The sequence below is a fragment of the Thalassophryne amazonica genome, chromosome 16 (genome assembly GCF_902500255.1).
Source record: "Thalassophryne amazonica chromosome 16, fThaAma1.1, whole genome shotgun sequence".
Classification (NCBI taxonomy): domain Eukaryota; kingdom Metazoa; phylum Chordata; class Actinopteri; order Batrachoidiformes; family Batrachoididae; genus Thalassophryne; species Thalassophryne amazonica.
This window is the reverse complement of record NC_047118.1, coordinates 45559342-45587201: the sequence shown is the minus strand read 5'-3', so window position 1 is coordinate 45587201 and position 27860 is coordinate 45559342. Positions and strand designations below refer to the sequence as shown.

At 41.7% G+C, this 27860-nt stretch overlaps 1 pseudogene; it reads left to right on the top strand.

Annotated features, from left to right (window-relative positions):
* Positions 1-24855: 24855 nt before the first annotated feature.
* On the top strand, positions 24856-25749 carry LOC117528630 (annotated as a pseudogene).
* Positions 25750-27860: the final 2111 nt, after the last annotated feature.

The following is a 27860-nucleotide window of genomic DNA, read 5'->3' as shown; positions in this document are numbered from 1 at the left end:
CTCGTGGTGGCAGGCAGTGCTTCATTTGTAAAGTGGGAGGTCCCGGAGCACAGAGGATGGGTGGCTACGGTGCAGTGTTGCCAGATGTACGATAATTATCGTATTTATACGATAGTTTTGCCCTCTGTACGATGTACGATCAATAATGGGAAAAAATCCAAAATGTACGATAATTTCAGTTGGTTGCCCAAACACGCATCTCTCTCTGACACCCAAGAATCATTTTGCAGGCGTTGCACTCAGGCGGCATCAAAGACACACCACACACAGGGCTGCTGCTGGCTTTGGGCGACCGGGACAACGTCATTTGAAAGCCCGCCCCCTCTCTATACAAAGTAATGAGTTCCCATCCAATCTGTGCCATGACAGGAAGATTCCCCAGCCAACATCTTTTTTTTTTTCAAAACTTTATTTCAACAAATGCAATAACAAACGAACAAAACACAAGAGCAAAGAGATATACAAGAAAAATAAAAAAAAGTGGCCATGGCATCGGATGACGACAGTGACCTCGAGGTTGAATTCGACTCTTTCTAGTCTGGTAATTAACACGTTTGTGTCCCTTCACAGAAAAAAAAAAATGTTTCTAGTCTGGTAGTGCATTTGCTTGTGCATTTTCGTTCTTTTTGTGCCATAGTTTCCCCATTACTATAATTACTGTTTAAAAATGTGACATAAAATTCTTTGTAAATAAAAAAAAATAACCCGCTAAAATAGCTACGTTGTATGCGTTTTGTTTATGTACGATAATTTCTCCCAAAATACGATAATTTTGAGGTTTCGGTACGATAGTTTCATATTTCATATCTGGCAACACTGCTCCAGTGCAGAAAAACAAGAAGGGCGGGGGGGTGCTTGCGAACAATGCTGTGCGCCACACTTAAAATAAACTTCACACCCACACACACCTTCACAAATGACACTAACATCCTGCCTTTTCCTCAGAAATTATTACATTTATGTTTGCTGTCTCTGTACTTTTCTGTCACCTTTGCGCTCTTTTTCATACTTTTCCCTCGTTTCAAAAGTCACCGAACGCACTTTACCGTAATATATGCAACATATAGCATACTGTTGGAAAGCACGGGTTCTTGGCTTGCTGTCAGTGTTAAAGTTTTCAGAGTGAGGGCTTACATGAGAACTTACGGTAATGAAAATCAGCGGCGCACTATCAATCAATCAATCAATCAACATTTATTTATAAAGCGCTTTACAGCACCGACTGGTGTCCAAAGTGCTTAACATTAAAAACACAAATTTACAAAATAAAACACATATAAAATTAAATTTTAAAACAACACATAAAAAAAAAACATAAAAATAACAGAACATGTCACCTCCCCACTAAGTGTTAAAAGCCAGTTTAAATAAATAAGTCTTTAACTTAGATTTAAAAAGTGCTAGGTCAGGAATAGTACGTAACTCAAGAGGTAGCTCATTCCACAGTCTGGGGCCAGCTACCGCGAAAGCATGATCACCCCAGCGTTTATATCTTGACCTTGGAACATCTAAGTAAAGCTGGCCAGACGCCCTTAACGTCCTACTGTAGGTGCGCAAAGTTAAAATTTCAGACAAGTAGGGAGGTGCAAGGCCATAAATAGCTTTAAAAACAAACATTAAAATTTTAAAATCAATTCTAAAATGAACTGGAAGCCAGTGGAGTGAGTATAGGATGGGCGCAATATGCTCACGTCTAGAAATGTTTGTCAAAAGACGAGCAGCAGCATTCTGCACCAACTGGAGACGCGCAAGAGACGACTGATTAATGCCCACATAAAGTGCATTACAATAATCAAGTCTGGAGCTGATGAAAGCATGAATGGCCGTCTCAAGATCACGTCTACTGAGAAAGTGCTTTATTTTAGCCAAGAGGCGAAGTTGGAAAAAACTAGCTTTGACAACAGAATTTATCTGTTGATCGAACCTCAAACAGCTGTCAAATATCACTCCCAAATTCTTGACAGCTGGTTTTACATAGTTAGCCAAAGCACCAAAATTTGGTGTTACCACATTTGGTATGCCAGTGCGCTCAAACACCATGATCTCAGTTTTACCATCATTCAGGTAAAGGAAGTTTCGGGACAGCCACTGCTTTACATCACGAATACAATTAAATGATGACAAAGCATCACTCCCATTAGTCCTCACAGGCAGATAGATTTGCAGATCATCTGCATAACAATGAAAGGACAAATTGTGCTGGGTTATAATTGACCCCAATGGCAGAATGTACAAAGAAAATAGAATCGGCCCAAGGACAGATCCCTGCGGCACTCCACAGCACAGAGGAGCAGTTGATGAGGAAAGGTCCCCAATCATGACAGAAAAGCTCCTTTCAGCCAAATATGATCTAAACCACTCAAGTGCAATACCATGAATGCCAATAAAATGTTCCAACCGGGAAACAAGTACTGTGTGATCCACAGTATCAGAGGCTGCTGTGAGGTCCAACAGAACCAGCACAGCAGGATTCCCTGCATCCACCGACAGAGTAATATCATTATGAACTTTTAAAAGTGCTGACTCAGTGCTGTGTCGCGATCTAAACCCAGACTGGAATTTTTCAAGGATGAGATTGTCTTCTAAAAATGATTGTAACTGTAAAAAGACAACCTTTTCTAAAACCTTAGATAGAAATGGCAGATGAGAGACAGGTCTAAAATTGGATAAAACTGATGAGTCCAGGTGAGGTTTTTTAAGAAGAGGTCGAACCACAGCATGTTTAAAAGCAGCTGGAACAGACCCTGATCTAAGGCAAGCATTGATAAAAGTTAGGAGACCCGCCCCAACAGTATTAAAGCCTCCTTCAGCACCTTAGCTGGAACAACATCAAAAGGACAACTTGTAGATTTTATGTGTTTTACAACATCAGCGAGAGATGCAAAAGAAATGGGCTCAAACTGTTCGAGCACAGCAGAATGTGCACGAGGAGCAGACAACTCAACATTACAGTTCTGATCAGCGTTCTGTCTGACTGATGAAACCTTATCAATAAAAAACTAGTGTGAAACTTCCGTGTTTTTCCTCTGCGTTATGACATCACAGGCTTACGTTTACCGTAATACACCATATATATCATTGGAAATCCCTTCTTTTTTTTTTGGCAAATTAGGTTGCCAGATACCTACAACTGCATTATTGATGAAGAGAATAGATTATACGTACATCTTGGTTGCAAAAACTTTTTTTTTTTTTGTTAGCTCCACAAGTATTTTTTTGTTGTCTTGTTCTCTCAGGTGTAGGCCTATAGAATAGATTCATGATTTTGGGTGCAATTTTGTTATTTAAGCTATTTGTTTGTTTGCCTACACGCTTAATATTGTAAATAAAGTGTTAAATTATTCAGCATTATGTCGTCATATGTTATGTATTATGCTGTACTTGTGCGTCTAATGGTATGAGTGGGTTAGGGGGTGGTGGTGGGCAGGGGGGCCGGGGGGTGGTATTGTCCCTATCAAAGCTGAGACCAAACCTACGCCCTTGCGCTGTAATGTCTCAATTTGAAGAACAATTACTATCTGTCTGAGAAAACCATAAGGCACCTTCCAGGTGCAAAGTGATATAAATATGAATTGACTGAAGAAACACAGCTGTGCCTTGTATATTGTTTTGTAATACGTCTGTGTGCAAATAAATTCAGGAGCAGAGTGGGCGGGCCCTTCAGAGCGGACGAGGACGAGGTTTGACGAAGGGTCGTTTGTTCTCTCCTGATCAGGAAATGAAATTCAGTCTCCAGCGTGATCATTCTTTGTTAGTTAACTGAGTTGCCTTTTTTACAGATTACAACTCTGACATCTTGGTCCTTCAAAAGCCGGATTTCAGTAGACCGGAACGGTGGTCGGCCCGTGACGGAGGACCCCTTTGGAAGACCATGGCCATGGCTGGGACTAGTTCCCACAGACCCTTTTTCGGGGGGACGGGTCTCCTCCCTAACGGGTCGGCGCCTAAGGGGGTGAAGGCATATGGACTTCAGCGGTGGTGACAGAGTGTGTTCGAGGGTGAGACTGCTTTTCTTTACATGCATGTGTCTGCATGTGGCCAGGACCACTGCGAGGAAAAACCCCGTAATGTCTTTTTTGGTTTGTCTCTTGGCTTAAACACTGTAAGGTGTGAGGCTAAAGCCTGGCTGTAAAGCATTAAATTTTACTCTCTGGGAGAGAAAGAGAAAAGTCAGGTGGCACAGCAGACAGACAGACAGACAGACAGACAGACAGACAGATAGATAGATACTTTTAATGTCCCCGTGGGGAAATTTGTCTTGGACTTCTCAGAAATCATGACCCATACAGAGATACAGAACAAGACAAACAGTGAATAACAGTGAATAAAAAGTAAAAATAATAAAAAATAAATAAATAAATAGATAAAAAAAACATACAAATACTAAGACCTCCTACTGAACCTAATTGTTAGGGGTGTTTGTTATGATATTTGTTAAGGACTGTGATTGATATAAGAACAAAGGAGTTTCTATATCTATTGTGTCTGCAGTGGGGGACTCTGAAACGCCTGCTCAATGGCAGCGACTCGTATTGCGTGTGCAGGACATGGGAGGGGTCAGAAAGAATTCTGTCCGCTTGCTTCATCACACACTGATCAAAAATTGACTGAGGATTGTTATACTGTTTCAGACCGATGATTTTCATTGCTGTGAGGACAAGGTAGTTTAATTTTGATCTTAGGGACACAGGAAGGTTCCCAAACCAAGTGGTTATGCCATATCTTATAATGCTTTCCAGAACTGCCTAATAAAACAGTAACATAATTTTTTGGTCGACTCCATGAAACGAGAGTGAGTAGAGTAGAGTAGAGTCGTTGATTCAAGCGGGAACATAACCAATCAACATGAGTGTTCCATGTGAGGGAGCTGTCTATACAGACACCAAGATATTTGTATGATTGCACCCGTGTATTTGGTTGCTTGTGTATAATTACAGGGTTGTGATTTCCGACTAACTTTGGATCAAAAATGACTTCCTCTGTCTTTTTAACATTTAAAGTAAGGTAAATGGAGTCACACCACTCAACAAACTGCCTTATTCTGAATGATAGATATTAAAATCATCATTCTGTTGAAGTAAGCCTTTAGTTGTAGTAAACATCTTTGTGATGGTTGGAATATGGTGTAATTTTCTTTTTCTTTTTTTAAACTGTAATCCTTGCAACAAACTAAATAATAATAAATATTACTTTGTTTAAGCAAAACTACGATGTTCCGCTTGTATTTGGCGGATTTATGTCCGAAGATTTTGAAAAAATGCGTTGCGGTGCATGGGGGTATGCATCTAAAGGCTGTTGTTTTCCATCTGATGTGCAGTGTTGCCAGATTGGGCAGTTTCCCAATTGGGCTGTTTAGGATGGCCGTCTGCGGGTAAAAAATGTTTTTTTGTAGAATTATGGCCATAGACATCAATAGACTTTTGTTCAAATTGGGTGAGATTTAGTGCATCCAGGCGGTTTTTGAGCATTTTTTTTGAGCTGGAAATCATCAGTCAGTCACATCTGGCAACCCTGCTGATGTGATGAGTGGCGCAGGTCCATGGGAACACGGATGCATGTCACGCATATATTTTCACTCGATAAATCATGGAAAGAGGTGACAAAAAGAGGAAGGGGGGAGCGGAGAAGATTCGGGACAAAAAGCAGAAAGCTCTACAAGCTGAGGCTTCCGGGTGTTTTAAAATAGGTAATTTGTTTGCTGTGGCCAATACTACTTCTAGCGTTGCTGCTAGTGCTTCCGACGTCCCTACTACAGTACAACGGGCGAAAATGCAACTTCAACGGGTGAAAATGAGGTCAACTTTACTGGAGAGGTTAGTCCAGGCTCAAAGCCAATTGATGTCTATGTTGGGTCGGAATCGAAGGATTCCGTGTCCAGTGAGCAGGTTGTGGGAAAGGACGCACAGGAGATGACAGAACCTGAAGTTCATCATGCTAGTGCTTCTACTGTCAACGTCCCTTTAGCTACGTCTGAGGCCGAGCCTGCTATCGATTATTTCAGCTGCCCTAACCGAAACGAGCTGTCTTTATTTTCTGCTGTAAGGTAAGATAAACTAAACACGCACACACACACACACTACCTTTTTCTCTCTCACACACACACACACATTACCTTTCTCTCTCACACACACACATTACCTTTCTCTCTCTCTCTCTCTCTCTCACACACACACACATTACCTTTCTCTCTCTCTCTCTCACACACACACACACATTACCTCTCTCTCTCTCTCTCTCTCTCTCTCACACACACACACACACATTACCTTTCTCTCTCTCTCTCTCTCTCACACACACACACACATTACCTTTCTCTCTCTCTCTCACACACATTACCTTTCTCTCTCTCTCTCTCTCTCTCACACACACATTACCTTTCTCTCTCTCTCTCTCTCTCACACACACATTACCTTTCTCTCTCTCTCTCTCTCTCTCTCACACACACATTACCTTTCTCTCTCTCTCTCTCTCTCTCTCACACACACATTACCTTTCTCTCTCTCTCTCTCTCTCTCTCTCTCTCACACACACATTACCTTTCTCTCTCTCTCTCACACACATTACCTTTCTCTCTCTCTCTCTCTCTCTCACACACACATTACCTTTCTCTCTCTCTCTCTCTCTCTCTCTCACACACACACATTACCTTTCTCTCTCTCTCTCTCTCTCTCACACACACACATTACCTTTCTCTCTCTCTCTCTCTCTCTCACACACACACATTACCTTTCTCTCTCTCACACACACACACACACACACACTTTGGAGACACAAAAGCTTTTTTTCCATTGTGTGCTTTTGCTTCCGTTTTGTACTATGATCAAGGTGAAATGACAGTGAAAGTGTGTGTTTAGGTGTGTGTTCATGGTGTTTAGGTGTATAGTATTTGTTCATTGGGGTTCGGTATGGACGGGTGGGTGTGCGTGTTTGGGGGTGGATTCATCGGGCCAATAGTGGGCTGGTCCAGAGGAAAAATGCCAGTCTGACCCTGCTCACACATCCCTGCAGTGCTCCAGTACTGATGTCTTTGATTTGGGACAGGCTGGAATTTACCTTGACCTGCTGTGTTCTGTTTGTCAATAAAGAGTGAAACCACCATATAAGTGATGGGTTGACATCCAACACTTTAAGTTTCTGAATTGTATTAAAGGCGGAGCTGAAGTCAATAAAAAGTAGTCGGGCATATGATGACTTATCATCAAGATGTTTTAAAACAAGATGCGTGATGGTGGAAATCGCATCATCAGTGCACTGCCCTCGTCTGTAAGCAAACTGAAATGGATCTAATTTGCCATCTACATCTATTTTCAGCCTGCTCACAATGTATTTCTCAAAATATTTCATCACAACTGATGTCAATGTAATAGGCCTAAAATCATTGTTTTCACTGGGGTTTGCCTTCTTGGGCACCGGGATGATCATAGAACGTTTCCACAGGGCAGGGACTGTGTGGGTGTCTAGAGACTGTTGAAAAACAGGACACCAAGCTGCAGTAAGCTCCTGTGCAAATGTTTTTAACAATGGTGAAATCCCATCTGGCCTTTTTTAACGGAACCCGCCAAAGGAGAAGTTCAACCTGTTGTGGATCAATCCACAGTCTATGTGACGCATTATCAAAGGGGGGTAGGGAGTCCAGCTCCTTATTACACTTTTCAGAGAAATCATGTGTCTCAAATCTCAAATAAAAATCATTTAAATCATTGGCCATTTTGGAGTCATCAGGGGATACAAAGTGCTTTTTGGAAGGGTTCATGTTTGTGATAGCCTTCATAGAATCCCAGACTCTCTTGGTATCTGATGTATTAAAATTAAGTTCTAAAAGCTCTTTCTGTTTTCTCCTTGCTACACGCAATTGCTGATTTTCTTTTTGTGCTAATCTCAGTGCAGCCTTATCATGAGTTTTAAAAGCAATTTTCTTTCTATTGATACAGTCTTTGATTTGCTTAGTAATGAAGGGTTTGTTATTTGGATATATAAAACATCCTTTTTTATGACAATACTTTCAGTACAGAAATGAATATAGTCTGTAATTGTCTCTGTTGCAGAGTCAAGGTCCTGGCTGTGAAATATATTCCAGTCTGTACTGAGAAAACAGCCTTTTAGAGTCTCAATACTGTCATTAGACCATACTGTTACCCGTTTTGTCTTTGGCTTAGAGCTCTTTAATACAGTCCTGTATGAAGATAATAAATGAACAGTGCTATGGTCCGAGTTGGCTACAGGGGGCCTCAAGGTGGCAGTATAGGCATTTTTCACATTTCCATAGCATTTGTCTAGTATGCTGTTATTTCGTGTAGCACATCTCACATATTGTTCATAATCTGATAGCAATAGTTTCAATTTACAGTGATTGAAGTCACCCAGAATAAAAACCGGCGCACCCGGTGTGCATTGCAGTTGATCGTGTACACAGCCAGCTGTAAGATGCACAGCCCTTGCTGCGTTCGCGCTGGGGGGGAGATATACCGCACACAGGATAATATTCCCAAACTCACTAGGTAAATACCAGGGCCTCAAGGATAGGCAAAGGAGTTCAGCGTCAGGAGTACATACCATTGCTCTCACCGTAACCTGTCGACACCATTTGTCATTCACGTAGACCCCAATGCCTCCGCCTCTGCTCTTCCCTGAGGCTGATAAGATAAGACCATCTGTTACGGAGCCACGTGCTCACGCTGCATTTCCCGCTGTGTCAAACACCTGATGTGGCTGTTGGCTCCAGATTGAGTCGGCAGCGGTTTACAATTGGCAATTTAAAAAAGCAAGAGACAACTGAAAGACCACTTTCGGGTCCGGAACAGCGCGTAAAAACTGTACAATAGCTACGTTTACATGGACACTTTATTTCTGATCTGATTGAATTCTATCCGATTGGTGGATCAGATTGTCCTGTTTACGAGGTCTGTTAGAAAAGTATCCGACCTTATTATTTTTTTCAAAAACCATATGGATTTGAATCATGTGTGATTGCGTCAGACAAGCTTGAACCCTCGTGCACATGCGTGAGTTTTTCCACGCCTGTCAGTTGCGTCATTCGCCTGTGAGCAGGCTTTGAGTGAGGGGTGGTCCAGCCCCCTCAGCGGATTTTCATTGTCAGGAAATGGCGGAATGATTTGGGCTTTTTTCCATCAGAATTTTTTCAGAAACTGTTAGAGACTGGCAGCTGGAAACCATTAGAAAAATTTATCTGGCTTTCGGTGAAAATTTTACGGGCTTCACAGAGAATAAGGACTGTTACTACAGCTTTAAGGACGCTCGGCGCGCTGCGGTCCATGCCGCCATCGAGAGCCACAAACCACCGGATCATTTCTAAACGGATGGCTCTGTGGAGCCGGACCGTCGTGTGCACTTTCTCTGGTTATCACAACAGCTGGACATCAACCATTTTCCAGCAGATTTCACTTTTAACAAGAGATTTTGTCATGGAAAGCCGAGCGGAGGCTTCGCGCGTCACGACCGATTTGCTGATGGAGCGAGACAAAAGAACACCTCCGTTTTGGTCTCACAGGATGGCTTTGAGATGGCGTTCAGACAGCTGTCAGTGGTTTTTCCATCGAGTGATTATCCGAGAAATTGTGGATGTGCCTGGACATGCCAGAACATGTCCTGTGAGGCTTCATCACGGCGTTGCTGTGCGCCATGCGGCACCGCCGCGACGCGCGAAGTACCCGCTCCCCTTTCCATGACAAAAACTCCTGTAACAGTGGAATGTGCCATTCATTTCCAAACTGGACGCTGTGTTTTATCCGGGACGTCGTCTGACTAGCACAGGAATTGTGAAAAGACGTGGACATAAGCACTTTTTCGGCACATTGAGACAGACGTGCGGAGGAATTCCGCGCGTCGCGGTGGTGCCGCATGGCGCAAAGCAACACCGTGATGAAGCCTCACGGGACATGTTCTGGCATGTCCAAGCACATCCACAATTTCTCAGATAATCACTCGATGGAAAAACCACCGACAGCTGTCTGAACACCATCTCAAAGCCGTCCTATGTGTTGTGAAAGTGTAGGTACACGGACCCACAACAGGGGGCGTAAATGAACGGACAATGGAATAAGCCAAAATACAACAATTTAATGTTGTGAATGTGCACAACAGAACAACAGACAACACAATTTAGAATAGCAGTCAATAATTCACGGTGACGTGTGGGCAGGCTCGAGGATAGAAGACGCCTGTCCAGAGAAGAGCCGGATTCCACACGTCTTCCACTGCCAACGGATCTGGAGCACTCCGGAGCCACCAAGCGCTGAGTCCCCAGGTGGCCACTGCCTCCAGCTGTCAGATCTGGTACTGCTGGCAGAAAAACAGACAGGTGATGGTGGGTGCGTGCACACCCAGCAAACAGTCAGAAAGGGGTGGGAAACACCTCCACCTCTTAAGCACAGTCACACAGGAACAATAACGTGCAGCGCCTGAAAGACTACTTATCCGAGGAGCGAAGAGCGTCGTCTCCTCCCAGCTTCCAGCTGCTGACCAGTCAAACAGGTACGCCTGCAAATGTTCAGAACACAACTACGGCTGAGTGTTTACCTGTTAGGTAGAACGATTTCTCGGCAGAGAGGTGAAGTCAGTCAGAGCTGCGTGTCGTCAGAGTGAGCTGCAAAAAGTTTGTACCTGAGTTTTCAGAGGTGGTGTTTGTAGTTGCCATCTGCCACGCCGGTGTTTGCCAACCCGGACAGTGGGAATACCACCTCAACCGGCAACTTAGCCCCGCGACTGGACAGCAACAACGTCCGAGGCTCAACGTGGTGAATTCACTGAGGCCGCGCGCTGCGTCATTAGAGCCGCGCGTCACGAGTGCCGCTTCCCCGAGGCCTCGTGCAGCCACCGCGGATCCATCAGCGCGGAAACACCGAGGCCGCGCGGCACCAGCGCAGTGCAGATCCATCCCGGTGATAAACAACACAGGCTGTTAACATCGGCGATCGACAAGCTGCTCATAAACCGACCATGGGGCCTAAGAAGGTTCTGACAGCGGAGGAAGGTGACGATATTAAAAAATCTCTGGACTTTTTATCAGAGGAGATTTCTGTTGTGAAGCAGCAACAGAAATCAATCATGGATCTGGTGGAGGAGGTGAAGGCATTACGGCTCCAGAATGCCGAGAAAGACCGGCATCTGGTGCAGCTGGAAAATAGAGTGGCTGAATTGGAGCAGTACACCAGAATCAACGACGTCATCATCACAGGTCTTCACATCAAACCACGGTCCTACGCACGGGCGGTAACAGATGAGAGCGGAGGGGAGCCCAGTGAACAGGAGGTCAGCTCTGTGGAAAAACAGGTTGCTGATTTCCTCCTATCTAAAGGTATAGAAATGGATTTAAATAACATTGAAGCGTGCCACCCTCTGCCCCGGAGAAATGACGGTGATAAACGAACCGTCATCATGAGATTCATCAACAGAAAACACAAAACAGCACTGTTAAAACAAGGAAGAAAACTGAAAGGGACAAACGTATTCATCAATGAACATCTCACCAAACGGAATGCCGACATCGCCAGGAAAGCACGCTTCTTGAAGAAACAGGGAAAAATCCAGCACACATGGACTTCAAACTGTAAAATATTCATCAAACTGAACGGATCACCAGAACAAGCAAAAGTCATGGCAATAAGGAACGTCGAGGAGCTGGACAAATATGAACAATAGTGTTTCTTAAAGCGAGGATCTGGACAGATATGACCAATAAGGTATGAGGACACAAACACATCACAACACCATGACACAGACCAGAGGAACCTATTCATCTACTACCTATTCATCTACATCTGGAGACAAGAAGGATATAACTCAAAGGATTGCTGATCATGGAAAAGTAGAACTGAGAACATTTAATACACAGACCACAATGTACTGGACTTGGAGCACGATATAGACCCAGACAATAATTTCTTCTCAAATATCAATGACAGTTGTTGCTATTATACAGATGAACAGTTTAATCGGATCATTAAAACGGATAACAAATTATCAATAATCCATTTCAACAGCAGAAGTCTATATGCAAACTTAACAACATTAAAGAATATTTAAGTCAGTTTAAAAAAATATTTAACATAATTGCTATATCAGAAACATGGATCAATGAAGATAAAGGAATGGATTTTGAACTGGATGGATATGAATTTAATTGTGTAAACAGAAAGAATAAGAGTGGAGGAGGAGTGGCTGTGTATGTGGATAAGAACATGGATTATAAAATAGTAGACAATATGACAACTGTGATTGATAACTTATTAGAATGTATAACTATTGAAATATGTGAAGAAAAAAGCAAAAATGTATTAGTCAGCTGTATATATAGAGCACCAGGATCTAGTATTGAAACATTCACTGACTGTATGGGAAAAATGTTCTCAAAAACTAATCAAAAAACTGTGTTCATTTGTGGTGACTTAAATATTGATCTGCTCAATCCAAATAAGCATAAAATAACAGATGAATTTATCAGTATAATGTACAGTATGAGTTTATATCCAAAAATCACCAGGCCAAGCAGAATTACATCCCATAGTGCCACCTTAATTGATAATATATTCAGCAATGATATTGAGAATAACACTGTGAGTGGATTATTAATCAATGACATTAGTGATCATCTACCAGTTTTCATCGTTTATAATAGAAACCATCGGCGGAATCAGCCAGAGGAGAAAATAAAATACAGGCGAGTGCGGACAGAGGAAAACATGAACACACTAAAGAAGGATTTACAGGAGCAAAACTGGGAAAAGGTATACAGTGAAAGTGATGTTGATAGTGCATATGAAACTTTTTTACAAATATTTACATCATTATATGATAAAAATTGTCCAATTAAACAAGACTACAGAAAACAAAAAATCCAAGCTCGACCATGGATGACGAAAGGGTTACGAAATGCATGTAATAAGAAAAATACACTGTATAGAGAATTCATAAAACTAAAGACTAAAGAGGCAGAAAATAGATATAAGAAATACAAAAATAGATTAACTAATATTATACGGGTATGTAGGAAGGAATATTATAGTAACATATTATATAATAACAAAAACAATATTAAAGGAATATGGGATATATTAAATAGCATTATCAAAAATGGTAATAAAAAACAGAGTTACCCTCAGTATTTCATTGATAATAATGTCAAGAAGGAAAATAAGGATGAGGTAGTCAACGGTTTTAATAATTTTTTTGTAAATATTGGACCAAGCTTGGCAGAAAAAATTCCCGATTCCCAACCTGAGGATTGGGATAATAATCTCATAGAAAGAAATCCCTGTTCAATGTTCCTCACAGCAGTGGATGGAAATGAAAATATAGACATTGTGAATAATTGTAAATATAAAACATCTACCGATTTAAATGAAATTGATATGGTGGTGGTAAAACAGGTCATTGAATGGATTGTAGAACCATTAACATACATCTGTAACTTATCATTTCAAACCGGTAAATTTCCCAATCAAATGAAAATAGCTAAGGTTGTGCCGCTGTATAAGACTGGGGATAGACACCACTTCACAAATTATAGACCTGTTTCTTTGCTTCCACAATTTTCCAAATTATTAGAAAAGTTATTCAATAATAGATTAGACAAATTCATAAATAAACATAAATTACTTACTGATAGTCAATATGGATTCAGAGCACATAGTTCAACATCACTTGCATTAATAGAATCAGTTGAGGAGATTACAAACGCCATAGACCACAAATTACATTCAGTTGGAATATTTATAGATCTTAAAAAGGCTTTTGATACAATTAATCATGACATATTAATCAATAAACTTGAACAGTATGGGATTAGGGGGTTGGTGTTGCACTGGGTGAGAAGCTACTTAAGTAACAGAAAACAGTTTGTGAAGTTGGGGGAATATACATCATCATGCTTGGACAATGCTTGTGGCGTCCCACAGGGGTCAGTATTGGGTCCAAAACTGTTTCTAATTTATATAAATGATATTGTCAATGTTTCCAAAATATTAAAATCAGTATTATTTGCAGATGACACAAGCATTTTTTGTTCAGGGGGGGATTTGCAGGAGTTACTGAGGAGGATCAGTATGGAAATGGGAAAATTGAAAATATGGTTTGACAGAAATAAATTATCATTAAACTTAAGTAAAACAAAATACATGTTATTTGGCTATTGTAATACAGATATACAGGTTCAGTTACAAGTCGAGGGGGTAGATATTGAAAGGGTACATGAAAATAAGTTTCTGGGGGTGATAATAGATGATAAGATAAACTGGAAGACTCATATAAAACATATACAAAGTAAACTGTCAAGAAGCATTTCAGTTCTAAACAAAGCGAAACATATTCTGGACCACAACTCACTCCGCATTCTTTACTGCTCACTGGTTTTACCATATTTACAGTACTGTGCAGAGGTATGGGGTAATACTTATAAAGGTACAACACAATCACTGTCAGTAATGCAGAAAAGAGCTATAAGAATTATTCATAATACTGGCTATAGAGATCATACAAATCCACTATTTTTACAATCCAAATTCTTAAAATTCACAGACTTGGTTCATTTTCAAACAGTACAAATTGTGTATAAAGCAATAAACAATTTACTTCCAGCAAATATTAAAAATATGTTTTTTAACAGATCAGGGGATTACAGTCTGAGGGGGAAATTTAATTTAAAGCATCAGTGGGCACGAACAACATTAAAAGGTTTCTGTATTTCTGTCTGTGGGGTGAGGATGTGGAACAGATTGGGAGTGGGGCTCAAGCAATGTCCAAGCATGAACCAGTTCAAACAGCGGTACAAAAATATGGTTTTTTCTGGGTATAGGGAGGAGGAAGGGTAATGAGGGTTAGGGTGTTTTTGTTGTTTGCTTCGGCTTGTAAATATATAGTATTTTGTATGTAAGTAGGTATGTGTAGGTGTATATTTATGTTTGTGTATATATATGTGTATATATGTATATGTGTATATATGTGTATGTTGATGAGTATATGTATGTGTGTGTATATATATGTATATATATATATTGATATCGGTTTAGGTGTGTAGGAATTTATGTGTATATGTGGCAAAGGGTATTACTGGTTGTGGGGAAGAAGGGGTAGGGATAAATAAGCTGATGCTTCACCCTACCCCTTTTCGGACATGTTGGGTACACAGTAGGAATTTATTTGTTGTTGTCTTTACTGATCTATCTTGTAATTGTTGTTGTATCAAATGTTCGAAATAAACAGTTTTCATTCATTCATTCATTCATTCATTCATTTTCATTCATTCAAGATGCTGCCCGGCCTTTATGGTGATGTGGTTGGTGATGATGAGTGACAGCTGCCACTCCCGGTTGCTCCGGCGCCCTCTCGTGCCTGAAGCCCACACTTCAGGCAGGGCACCCTCTGGTGGTGGGACAGCAGTACCTCCTCTTCAGCGGCCCACACAACACTGAGACCAAAACGGAGGTGTTCCTTTGTCTCGCTCCATCAGCAAATTGGTCATGACGCGCGAAGCCTCCGCTCGGCTTTCCATGACAAAATCTCTTGTTAAAACTGAAATCTGCTGGAAAATGGTTGATGTCCAGCTCTTGTGATAACCAGAGAAAGTGCACACGACGGTCCGGCTCCACAGAGCCATCAGTTTAGAAATGATCCGGTGGTTTGTGGCTCTCGATGGCAGCACGGAGCGCAGCGCACCGAGCATCCTTAAAGCCGTCCTTAAAGCTGTAGTAACAGTCCTTATTCTCTGTGAAGCCCGTAAAATTTTCACCGAAAGCCAGATAAATTTTTTCTAATGGTTTCCAGGTGCCAGTCTCTAACAGTTTCTGAAAAAATTCTGATGGAAAAAAAGCCCAAATCATTCCGCCATTTCCTGACAATGAAAATCCGCTGAGGGGGTGGACCACTCCTCACTCAAAGCCTGCTCACAGGATTAGATAGATTTGTTAGCTGGACTAATCAAGATTACTGTTATTTTTTGTGCGTTTCTTTTGAAACTGCAGCATCAGAGGAACATGCGTCTTCTTCAGGACTTGTTCAGAAAGAAACGAGCGCGGCGGAATGTGTTTTTACGTGATGTAGCACGGAGCACGGTTAGTAAAGCCGTAATGAAAACACCGACGGATTAAACAGCTGATTTACGAGCCAAATGAAAAAGAAGCCTTGGAGATCAGACAGAGCTTTGAGGAAACGCATCATATTCCTCAAATAACTGACGGGACTCACAGGCACATGCAGGTAGGTTATTTCTGAACGTCTGTCGTTTTCATTGACCCACAATCAATAACGTCACAGCTACCACTTTTATGACTTCTGCTAACTTTTTTTTCTGTGGCTTTTAGTTAGAGTCCACTATGAAATCTCACAAAACTTATTTTAAACAATGAAGTTTTGCAAAATATGACAATAAAGCAGTTTCATGAATAAATGAAACAAACCTTGTGTGTGAGGCCTTTTTACATTTCCTACTTACTTTACTCAACTAAAACAATTGTTTGCTTTGAGAAATGCCTGGAAAAGCCCAAAATTCCAATGTTTTGTGCCATTCAGACCTTTTTGAGAGCTCAACAACTGTCAAATACCTTTCAAACTTAAGAGGAAAAAAGTCATATCCACTACACCCTGTGCTTTGTTCGCCTGATTTATTCTTAAGAATATAATGACTCATTAAGCATCAGAATTTTAAAATGCATAACATTTTCTGTTTTAGGGTGTGAAAAACACTGAGGGCGAAGACGTACGGCTACAAATCATTGGTGACCCTGCAGATCCACTCCGTGACTGGTTGCTGAAAGGCTGCATAAATTCTACACATCTGAACCCAGAGGAGAAATTTGTTAATGTGAACCTCAGCTCACTCTGTGTAACAGTAGACAACTGAAAGACCACTTTTGGTCCGGAACAGTGCATAAAAAACTGTACAGTGTTAGGTCGGTGAAACCTTCAGTGGACAAGCCGTAAAATTCTGATATAAAAACAGGTTGGAGCAGAAGCGTGATAACAGCTGAAGCACAGCGGTGTGAATGTGTTTGTGTGAATGTGTGTGTTTTGGGGTGCCTGTCACCAGTTTTAACCCACTGGCAGAAATGAAGCCCCGTCTGTGAAGTAGGTTGTCAATGTTCTATACGCGCCACACCTGTTTGTGAATTTACGAGTCTGTAAAGAAGCCCTAAGCAAGGTCACCCACCTCTCGAAGTGAGGTGGGTGGGCCTTCTCCACCTCCCTACACTCACCAGACCTCAGACGATGACCAAAGATCCAGCATCACCTGAACACTTACAAATGTGGGAGAGACAGTTAACTTCTTGGGAAAATTACAGTTAAACTCCACAACAAAGTTATTTGATACTATAAAAGAGAACACCAGTGATTTTACAAAAAGGCAAGAGAGATGTGGAGTTAAAAATACACCAGACCATGCTTTTGCACCAAAAATATCAGTTTTTAAAAAAGCCGGAGCAGTCATAATGATGTGGGAGGAAGAAGTGTATTTTGCAGGAAAGGGCAAAGGTCAGCGCCGAAGAGCGTCCAGAGGCAAAGCCCGTGGGCGTGAGATAAAGAGGAAATTGACATGTTGGAAGTGTGAGAAGAATGGACACTTTGCGCGTGAATGTACATACTCGCAAAGATAAGGAGTTCTACGTTTTTAACATGAATTTTGTTTATGTACATATAAGGTTGCAGTTCTTTCTTTTCTAGAAGATTATACTTGTTATCAATTTTTCCTTACTTTTATTCTGTTGTCGATATATAGATAGTGTGTAATTATTGTGACTTGTTTTAGGTAAAACTGTCAAGGTCACAGTCACTGGCACTTCAACATTTTAAAGTGTGGAGTTAAGATACTGAGAAATAAGTGCACATTAATCAATTTTGTACGTGTATATGAGTGAGTTGGTGTCCAGGGTAAAAGATTATTTTAAAGAGTATTTTGAGGGAGAATTCTGAAATAGATCTGTTGATGAAATAAAACTTTTCAGCTTGTTAAGATGATAACTCAAAGACAATAAATACTATCATCTTCCTACTTTCCATACTGAATGATCATGTAACTGGGATGAAGTGGTTAAAATATGGTTGATTTTTGTACACTGGATAAGGTGTAAAAGTTGGTTAGTTTCGCCTACTTAACAGATTTTAAGCAAAGCTGATCAAGATTATATTTCAGTAGAGTGATTAATGATTGGATTTATTGTTGTGTGATATATTTTTGTGTGGTGTTGGTTTGAAATTTGTGTGGGTTAGTTCTTTTCTGTCTGGGGAAAAAGAAGAAAATTCGGATTGACTGCTTCAGTTGAACATTGCAGTATTTGGCCAATCTTGCCTCAGTAATCATGAATGAGCTACTGTGGAACTGACCACTTAGATCAATGCGCTCCAGCGGGTATTCATGAACTTGCTGGAAACAGGCTCATCTAGGCAATGAAGACTTTGGGTTATAAAACATTTTTATGGATCAGTTCCCCAGTATACATATTAAATACTGCTAAAAGATTGAAAAATTGTTGATTGACTGATCCACTGATTATTTTTGATGACATAACAGACAGAAGGGAGCAGTGGTTGTGATAGATTCTCTGAGGACTATTAAAAAAAAAGTCTCCTGGAATTTAACAAACGCAAATACAACAACGTCTATAAACCCAGAGAATATATTCAAGAGAGTTTTAGGCACTAAAGTTTAATGCTGTTGTCCATGGAGCCTGAACAGAGTGTCTGAAATGCAATTGTCCTGTCGTGAATGTGACATTACATCATCCTACCCATAATGCACTGCTGGGCTCAGCATGTGCTCACAAAACCTTAAAAATTACCACATTACTTTAAAACTAAAACTTTTTCACGCCTGTCGACTGCGTCATTTGCTGGTAAGCAGCCTTTGTGTGAGGATGGGTGTAGTCTCTTGTCGTTTTTTTCTTTGCAAGGAATTGGTGGAATGACTGGAGCAGCGCGAATGCATCAAATTTTGCCAGAAACTGGGCGACAGCCAGGTGGAAACCATTCGGAAGATTCAGACGGCTTTTGGTGACGATGCTATGGGCATCACACAGATTAAGGAGCGGTACAACTGGTTTAAAGACGTTCGCACAACGGTGGAGAGCAAGACGTGCTCCGGGCGGCCATCAACATGCTGAAATGACCAGATCATTTCCAAAGTGAACGCTGTGGTGATGTGTGACCGTCGTGTGACTATCCTGCTGCTGCTTTTGATGCAGTCAACCACTCCATTTTCTTCAACCGTCTGAAATCCATTGGCATCACTGACACCGCCCTCTCCTGGTTCAACTCATACCTATCTGACAGATCCCATTACATCGCCATAAACCACCAAAAATCCTCTACCGCCCCTGTCCTACATGGAGTTCCACAAGGTTCAGTTCTTGGCCCCGTTCTCTTCATCCTCTACATGCTCCCACTTGGCCACATCATCCACCGCCATGGACTCAACTTCCACTGTTACGCCGATGACACTCAACTTTACATAAACACCAAAACCATCACTCCTGCAATCCTGTCCACCCTCACCAACTGCATCACTGACATTAAAACCTGGATGAGTCAAAACTTCCTCAAACTCAACAGCAATAAAACGGAAACCATCATCTTTGGCCCAAAATCCATCATCCACACCTCCCAGAATTTCTCACTCTCCATCGATGGTTACTCTGTTTCCCCCTCCCCTTTGGTCAGAAACCTTGGAATCTACATGGACTCTGCACTCTCATTAAAGTCACACATAAACCACATCACCAATCTTTTTTCCACCTCCGCAACATAGCACGCCTTCGACCCACCCTTTCGCACCCAGCTGCTGAAACACTAATTCATGCTTTTATCACCTCCAGACTCGACTACTGCAATAGCATCCTGTATGACCTTCCCTCAAATGTACTTCAAAAACTGCAATATGTCCAAAACTCTGCTGCCCGGCTGCTTACCCGCTCCCCTCCAGAGAACACATCACCCCCATCCTCCGTCAACTCCACTGGCTTCCCATAAAACAGCATATATACTTCAAGATTCTCATCATGACTTACAAAGCCCTAAATAACCTTGCTCCCCCGTATCTCACCAATCTCTTACATCGCCACTCTCCTCCTCGCCATTTACGCTCCTCGGATGCCAACCTCCTCACCTCCACCATCAAGACCAAGTACCGCACCCTGGGTGACAGAGCCTTCTCCATCGCCGCCCCCACCCTCTGGAACTCCCTTCCCCTGGCCATCCGAGAGTCTGACTCACTGCCATCCTTCAAACGCTATCTCAAGACTCACCTTTTCGAGACTACGTAAAACACCTAAGGCTTGCTTCTCCAGTTCCATCAACCACCATCATCTCCTCCCTCCAAATCTGTTGTTGTTGTTGCCCTTTGTTGTCTTTTATTGTACTGTTGTTTCTTCCTAACTCTGTCTTGCCTATCCTTATATTGTGTGTTTGTACTGTCTACATGGTTTTACTTGTAAAGCGTCTTTGAGTGTCATGAAAAGCGCTATATAAAACTTATGTATTATTATTATTATTATTATCCGAGAAATTGCGGAAGAGGTGGACACCAGCACTTTTTCGGCACATTCCACTCTGACAGAAGACTTGGCCATGAAAAGAGTTGCAGCGAAATTCATGCCGATGGCTTTGGCACGAAGCTGATGGCGGAACAAAAGCGCCACCGTGTTGAACCCTCACAGGACATGTTGTGACATGCTCACCTCTTCCACCATTCGGAAGATTCAAACAGCTTTTGGTGGCTTTTCAGCTGTGTGACTATCCAAGAAATTGTGGAAGAGGTGAGCATGTCACAACATGTCCTGTGAGGCTTCAACATGGAGGCGCTTTTGCTCCGCCATCAGCTTCGTGCCGATGAATTTCACTGCAACTCTTTTCATGGCAAAATCTTCTGTCACAGTGGAACGTAACGAAAAAGTGCTGATGTCCACTTCTGCCGCAATTTCTCGGATAGTCACACGATGGACCCACATCACCACAGTGTTCACTTTGGAAATGATCTGGTCATTTCAGCATGTTGATGGCCGCCCGGAGCGCGGCTCGCTCTCCACCGTTGTGCAGCCGTCTTTAAACCAGTTGTACCACTCCTTAATCTGTATGATGCCCATAGCATTGTCACCGAAAGCCGTTTGAATAATCCGAATGGTTTCCACCTGGCTGTCGCCCAGTTTCTGGCAAAATTTGATTCAGTCGTGCTGCTCCAGTTGTTCCGCCATTTCCTTGCAAAGAAAAAACAACGAGAGACTACACCCATCCTCACAGAAAGGCTGCTTACAAGCAAATGACGCAATCAACAGGCCTGAAAAAATTCACGCATGCGCACGAAGGTTCAAGGTTGGCTCATGCAAGCACACGTGATTCAAATCCATCAGGTTTTTGAAAAAAATAAAAAGGTCGGATACTTTTCTAACAGACCTCGTATTGATCTAATTGGAGTATTGGATCATTGTCGGGAATTGATTTGTCATATTAATTCCATATGGATTTTATTGAATTGAACCAATGTGAAGGGAAAAAAATATTGCCTAGTATGGTGGCCTTGTGGCAACTCTGTTATGATTTGGTGGTTGGTTCTCACTGCGGTATTGTATCACTTCCTGTTCCGGAGCACAGCGGTGTTTTGCTGTATCTGTTAGCTGTTTAATCTGCGCAGTTAGATTGATCTAGTTATCTAGATAACGATTTGTTTCCCAGTGTAATCTTCACGTGCCTTAACTAAAGCACTCCCTCTGCTGAATCACCTCTAAATTATTTACACATTATTCACTTTGCGTGTTTTTAGGAATCCACTAGCTTAGCGCAGCTACTAGCTCTTAGCCGATTTAGCATGGCGACTTCTCCTGTCTCTCCCGCACTTTTCTGCTCTGGGTGTGAAATGTTTAGTTATTCCTCGGCCTCCTTTAGCAGAAACGGTACTTGTAATAAGTGTAGCTTATTCGTAGCTTTGGAGGCCAGGCTGGGCGAATTGGAGACTCGGCTCCGCACCGTGGAAAATTCTACAGCTAGCCAGGCCCCTGTAGTCGGTGCGGACCAAGGTAGCTTAGCCGCCGTTAGTTCCCCTCTGGCAGATCCCGAGCAGCCGGGAAAGCAGGCCGACTGGGTGACTGTGAGGAGGAAGCGTAGTTCTAAACAGAAGCCCCGTGTACACCGCCAACCCGTTCACATTTCTAACCGTTTTTCCCCACTCGGCGACACACCCGCCGAGGATCAAACTCTGGTTATTGGCGACTCTGTTTTGAGAAATGTGAAGTTAGCAACACCAGCAACCATAGTCAATTGTCTTCTGGGGGCCAGAGCAGGCGACATTGAAGGAAATTTGAAACTGCTGGCTAAGGCTAAGCATAAATTTGGTAAGATTGTAATTCACGTTGGCAGTAATGACACCCGGTTACGCCAATCGGAGGTCACTAAAATTAACATTGAATCGGTGTGTAACTTTGCAAAAACAATGTCGGACTCTGTAGTTTTCTCTGGGCCCCTCCCCAATCGGACCGGGAGTGACATGTATAGCCGCATGTTCTCCTTGAATTGCTGGCTATCTGAGTGGTGTCCAAAAAATGAGGTGGGCTTCATAGATAATTGGCAAAGCTTCTGGGGAAAACCTGGTCTTGTTAGGAGAGACGGCATCCATCCCACTTTGGATGGAGCAGCTCTCATTTCTAGAAATCTGGCCAATTTTCTTAAATCCTCCAAAACCGTGACTATCCAGGGTTGGGACCAGGAAGCAGAGTTGTAGTCTTACACACCTCTCTGCAGCTTCTCTCCCCCTGCCATCCCCTCATTACCCCATCCCCGTAGAGACGGTGCCTGCTCCCAGACCACCAATAACCAGTAAAAATCTATTTAAGCATAAAAATTCAAAAAGAAAAAATAATATAGCACCTTCAACTGCACCACAGACTAAAACAGTTAAATGTGGTCTATTAAACATTAGGTCTCTCTCTTCTAAGTCCCTGTTGGTAAATGATATAATAATTGATCAACATATTGATTTATTCTGCCTTACAGAAACCTGGTTACAGCAGGATGAATATGTTAGTTTAAATGAGTCAACACCCCCGAGTCACACTAACTGCCAGAATGCTCATAGCACGGGCCGAGGTGGAGGATTAGCAGCAATCTTCCATTCCAGCTTATTAATTAATCAAAAACCCAGACAGAGCTTTAATTCATTTGAAAGTTTGACTCTTAGTCTTGTCCATCCAAATTGGAAGTCCCAAAAACCAGTTTTATTCGTTATTATCTATCGTCCACCTGGTCGCTACTGTGAGTTTCTCTGTGAATTTTCAGACCTTTTGTCTGACTTAGTGCTTAGCTCAGATAAGATAATTATAGTGGGCGATTTTAACATCCACACAGATGCTGAGAATGACAGCCTCAACACTGCATTTAATCTATTATTAGACTCTATTGGCTTTGCTCAAAATGTAAATGAGTCCACCCACCACTTTAATCATATCTTAGATCTTGTTCTGACTTATGGTATGGAAATAGAAGACTTAACAGTATTCCCTGAAAACTCCCTTCTGTCTGATCATTTCTTAATAACATTTACATTTACTCTGATGGACTACCCAGCAGTGGGGAATAAGTTTCATTACACTAGAAGTCTTTCAGAAAGCGCTGTAACTAGGTTTAAGGATATGATTCCTTCTTTATGTTCTCTAATGCCATATACCAACACAGTACAGAGTAGCTACCTAAACTCTGTAAGTGAGATAGAGTATCTCGTCAATAGTTTTACATCCTCATTGAAGACAACTTTGGATGCTGTAGCTCCTCTGAAAAAGAGAGCTTTAAATCAGAAGTGCCTGACTCCGTGGTATAACTTACAAACTCGTAGCTTAAAGCAGATAACCCGTAAGTTGGAGAGGAAATGGCGTCTCACTAATTTAGAAGATCTTCATTTAGCCTGGAAAAAGAGTCTGTTGCTCTATAAAAAAGCCCTCCGTAAAGCTAGGACATCTTTCTACTCATCACTAATTGAAGAAAATAAGAACAACCCCAGGTTTCTTTTCAGCACTGTAGCCAGGCTGACAAAGAGTCAGAGCTCTATTGAGCTGAGTATTCCATTAACTTTAACTAGTAATGACTTCATGACTTTCTTTGCTAACAAAATTTTAACTATTAGAGAAAAAATTACTCATAACCATCCCAAAGACGTATCGTTATCTTTGGCTGCTTTCAGTGATGCCGGTATTTGGTTAGACTCTTTCTCTCAGATTGTTCTGTCTGAGTTATTTTCATTAGTTACTTCATCCAAATCATCAACATGTTTATTAGACCCCATTCCTACCAGGCTGCTCAAGGAAGCCCTACCATTATTTAATGCTTCGATTAAATATGATCAATCTATCTTTGTTTGTTGGCTATGTACCACAGGCTTTTAAGGTGGCAGTAATTAAACCATTACTTAAAAAGCCATCACTTGACCCAGCTATCTTAGCTAATTATAGGCCAATCTCCAACCTTCCTTTTCTCTCAAAAATTCTTGAAAGGGTAGTTGTAAAACAGCTAACTGCTCATCTGCAGAGGAATGGTCTATTTGAAGAATTTCAGTCAGGTTTTAGAATTCATCATAGTACAGAAACAGCATTAGTGAAGGTTACAAATGATCTTCTTATGGCCTCAGACAGTGGACTCATCTCTGTGCTTGTTCTGTTAGACCTCAGTGCTGCTTTTGATACTGTTGACCATAAAAGTTTATTACAGAGATTAGAGCATGCCATGGGTATTAAAGGCACTGCGCTGCGGTGGTTTGAATCATATTTGTCTAATAGATTACAATTTGTTCATGTAAATGGGGAATCTTCTTCACAGACTAAGGTTAATTATGGAGTTCCACAAGGTTCTGTGCTAGGACCAATTTTATTCACTTTATACATGCTTCCCTTAGGCAGTATTATTAGACGGTATTGCTTAAATTTTCATTGTTACGCAGATGATACCCAGCTTTATCTATCCATGAAGCCAGAGGACACACACCAATTAGCTAAACTGCAGGATTGTCTTACAGACATAAAGACATGGATGACCTCTAATTTCCTGCTTTTAAACTCATAAAACTGAAGTTATTGTACTTGGCCCCACAAATCTTAGAAACATGGTGTCTAACCAGATCCTTACTCTGGATGGCATTACCCTGACCTCTAGTAATACTGTGAGAAATCTTGGAGTCATTTTTGATCAGGATATGTCATTCAAAGCGCATATTAAACAAATATGTAGGACTGCTTTTTTGCATTTACGCAATATCTCTAAAATCAGAAAGGTCTTGTCTCAGAGTGATGCTGAAAAACTAATTCATGCATTATTTCCTCTAGGCTGGACTATTGTAATTCATTATTATCAGGTTGTCCTAAAAGTTCCCTGAAAAGCCTTCAGTTAATTCAAAATGCTGCAGCTAGAGTACTAACGGGGACTAGAAGGAGAGAGCATATTTCACCCATATTGGCCTCTCTTCATTGGCTTCCTGTTAATTCTAGAATAGAATTTAAAATTCTTCTTCTTACTTATAAGGTTTTGAATAATCAGGTCCCATCTTATCTTAGGGACCTCGTAGTACCATATCACCCCAATAGAGCGCTTCGCTCTCAGACTGCAGGCTTACTTGTAGTTCCTAGGGTTTGTAAGAGTAGAATGGGAGGCAGAGCCTTCAACTTTCAGGCTCCTCTCCTGTGGAACCAGCTCCCAATTCGGATCAGGGAGACAGACACCCTCTCTACTTTTAAGATTAGGCTTAAAACTTTCCTTTTTGCTAAAGCTTATAGTTAGGGCTGGATCGGGTGACCCTGAACCATTCCTTAGTTATGCTGCTATAGACGTAGACTGCTGGGGGGTTCCCATGATGCACTGTTTCTTTCTCTTTTTGCTCTGTATGCACCACTCTGCATTTAATCATTAGTGATCGATCTCTGCTCCCCTCCACAGCATGTCTTTTTCCTGGTTCTCTCCCTCAGCCCCAACCAGTCCCAGCAGAAGACTGCCCCTCCCTGAGCCTGGTTCTGCTGGAGGTTTCTTCCTGTTAAAAGGGAGTTTTTCCTTCCCACTGTAGCCAAGTGCTTGCTCACAGGGGGTCGTTTTGACCGTTGGGGTTTTACATAATTATTGTATGGCCTTGCCTTACAATATAAAGCGCCTTGGGGCAACTGTTTGTTGTGATTTGGCGTTATATAAAAAATTGATTGATTGATGTATTGATTGATGCATATAGCAAATGGGTAGACGTGTTCCCTGTTAAACATGCAGATGCTCTGACAGTTGCAAAGATACTTTGTAGAGATATAATTCCAAGACATGGACAACCTGAAACAATGTACAGTGATAATGGTACACAGTTTGTAAATAAAATCATCTAACATTTAATAGAACATTTGAAAATAAATGCAAAAACACATTGTGCTTATCATCCTCAAAGTGCAGGTTTAGTGGAAAGAACAAATGGGACAATTAAAAGTAAGCTCAGAAAATGTATGGAAGAAACAGGAAAAAACTGGGTTTATTGTTTGGATTTGGTGAAACTGCACATGCATATAACACCCAACTCAGGGACTGGTCTTACACCATTCTAAATTTTGAATGGCAGGCCCTACAGAATTCCGGATTTACAGAAAATAGCTGGGCCTGATAGTGAGGATGAGGGATTAGTTGATTATATGAGACGTGTGTTATCCCATAAGAATGTCATACATGCTAACAAGATACCAGATTCTCCTATTTCTGTGCAGAGTCCTGATAATCAGATCCAGATTGGTGACTGGGTGCTGATAAAGCCTATTAAGAGAAAGAACTGGTCATCTCCGAGGTGGGAAGTCCATTCCAAGTGCTGCTAACCAGCCCCACTGCAGTGAAAATTCCAGAGAGGTCATCTTGGGTGCATCTATCCCACTGCAAAAGACAAAGATACCCGAAAGATCCCAAACTAGACAAGGGGAGCGACGTGTAACAGTATTAGCTGATGGCCTATAGGCCCAGCAACGGCTGGAAGCGCGTCATAACAGAGACAGAGAGTGACCAGAAGTGAACAAAGACAAAGACCAGAGGTTGAAGCAGATACCAGGGTCCTGAAGCAGATGAGTAACCAGCTGTGACCAAGGAGAGGCCTGTCAACTTGAACCAGGATCAGAAGCAGACGTACTACAAGCTTGAAATACAGCACTGACGTAACCAGACCAGGAGAAAGAAGCAGACGAAACTGCATCTTTGAGAACGGGAGACAAGAGAATCCTGTTCTATTCCTGTGCACCTGTGTTTGAAGAAAACGTCAAGAACAGGGCACAGGACAGAGTACATGACACATTATTTTAATTCCACTTGCAGCATGCCTTACACATACTGATTATACTACAGATTTATGCACTACAGCTGAAGGGAAATAACATAAAAAAGAGTTCCAGATTCCCTCAGTCCCTTGCTGAGCTGAACTGAGACTGTGAACTGTCCCCTTCAGTCCCTAAGCCCAGACAACCTGCACCTTTTGAACTGTCACCAAAGAAAGAAGACATCTTTAAGACCAGAACTGTAGTTTCTCTCTGTCCCTTGAAATAAAAAACAACAACAACAACAACACAGGGACAGAAGGTGAGAAATATCAACAGGTTGTTCAAAACACTGTTTTAGCCATGGAGAGCTTTGCTGCCAGAGCAGGATGCAAACGTCACACCCTGATGTTGATTTTGACAATTATTGCTGTGATTGTGGCGTTTACTGTGTGGTGGTATGAAAAAAAAATATATGAACCATGTTCATTCAGACCAGAAGAAAGTGATACCTTTATTCAAATCTGGTGACAAGCATCTTTTTACTAACCGTAGACCTGTGTCTTTCTAGTGTCACAATTTTCAAAGATATTGGAAAACCTTTACAATAACAGATTGGATAAATTT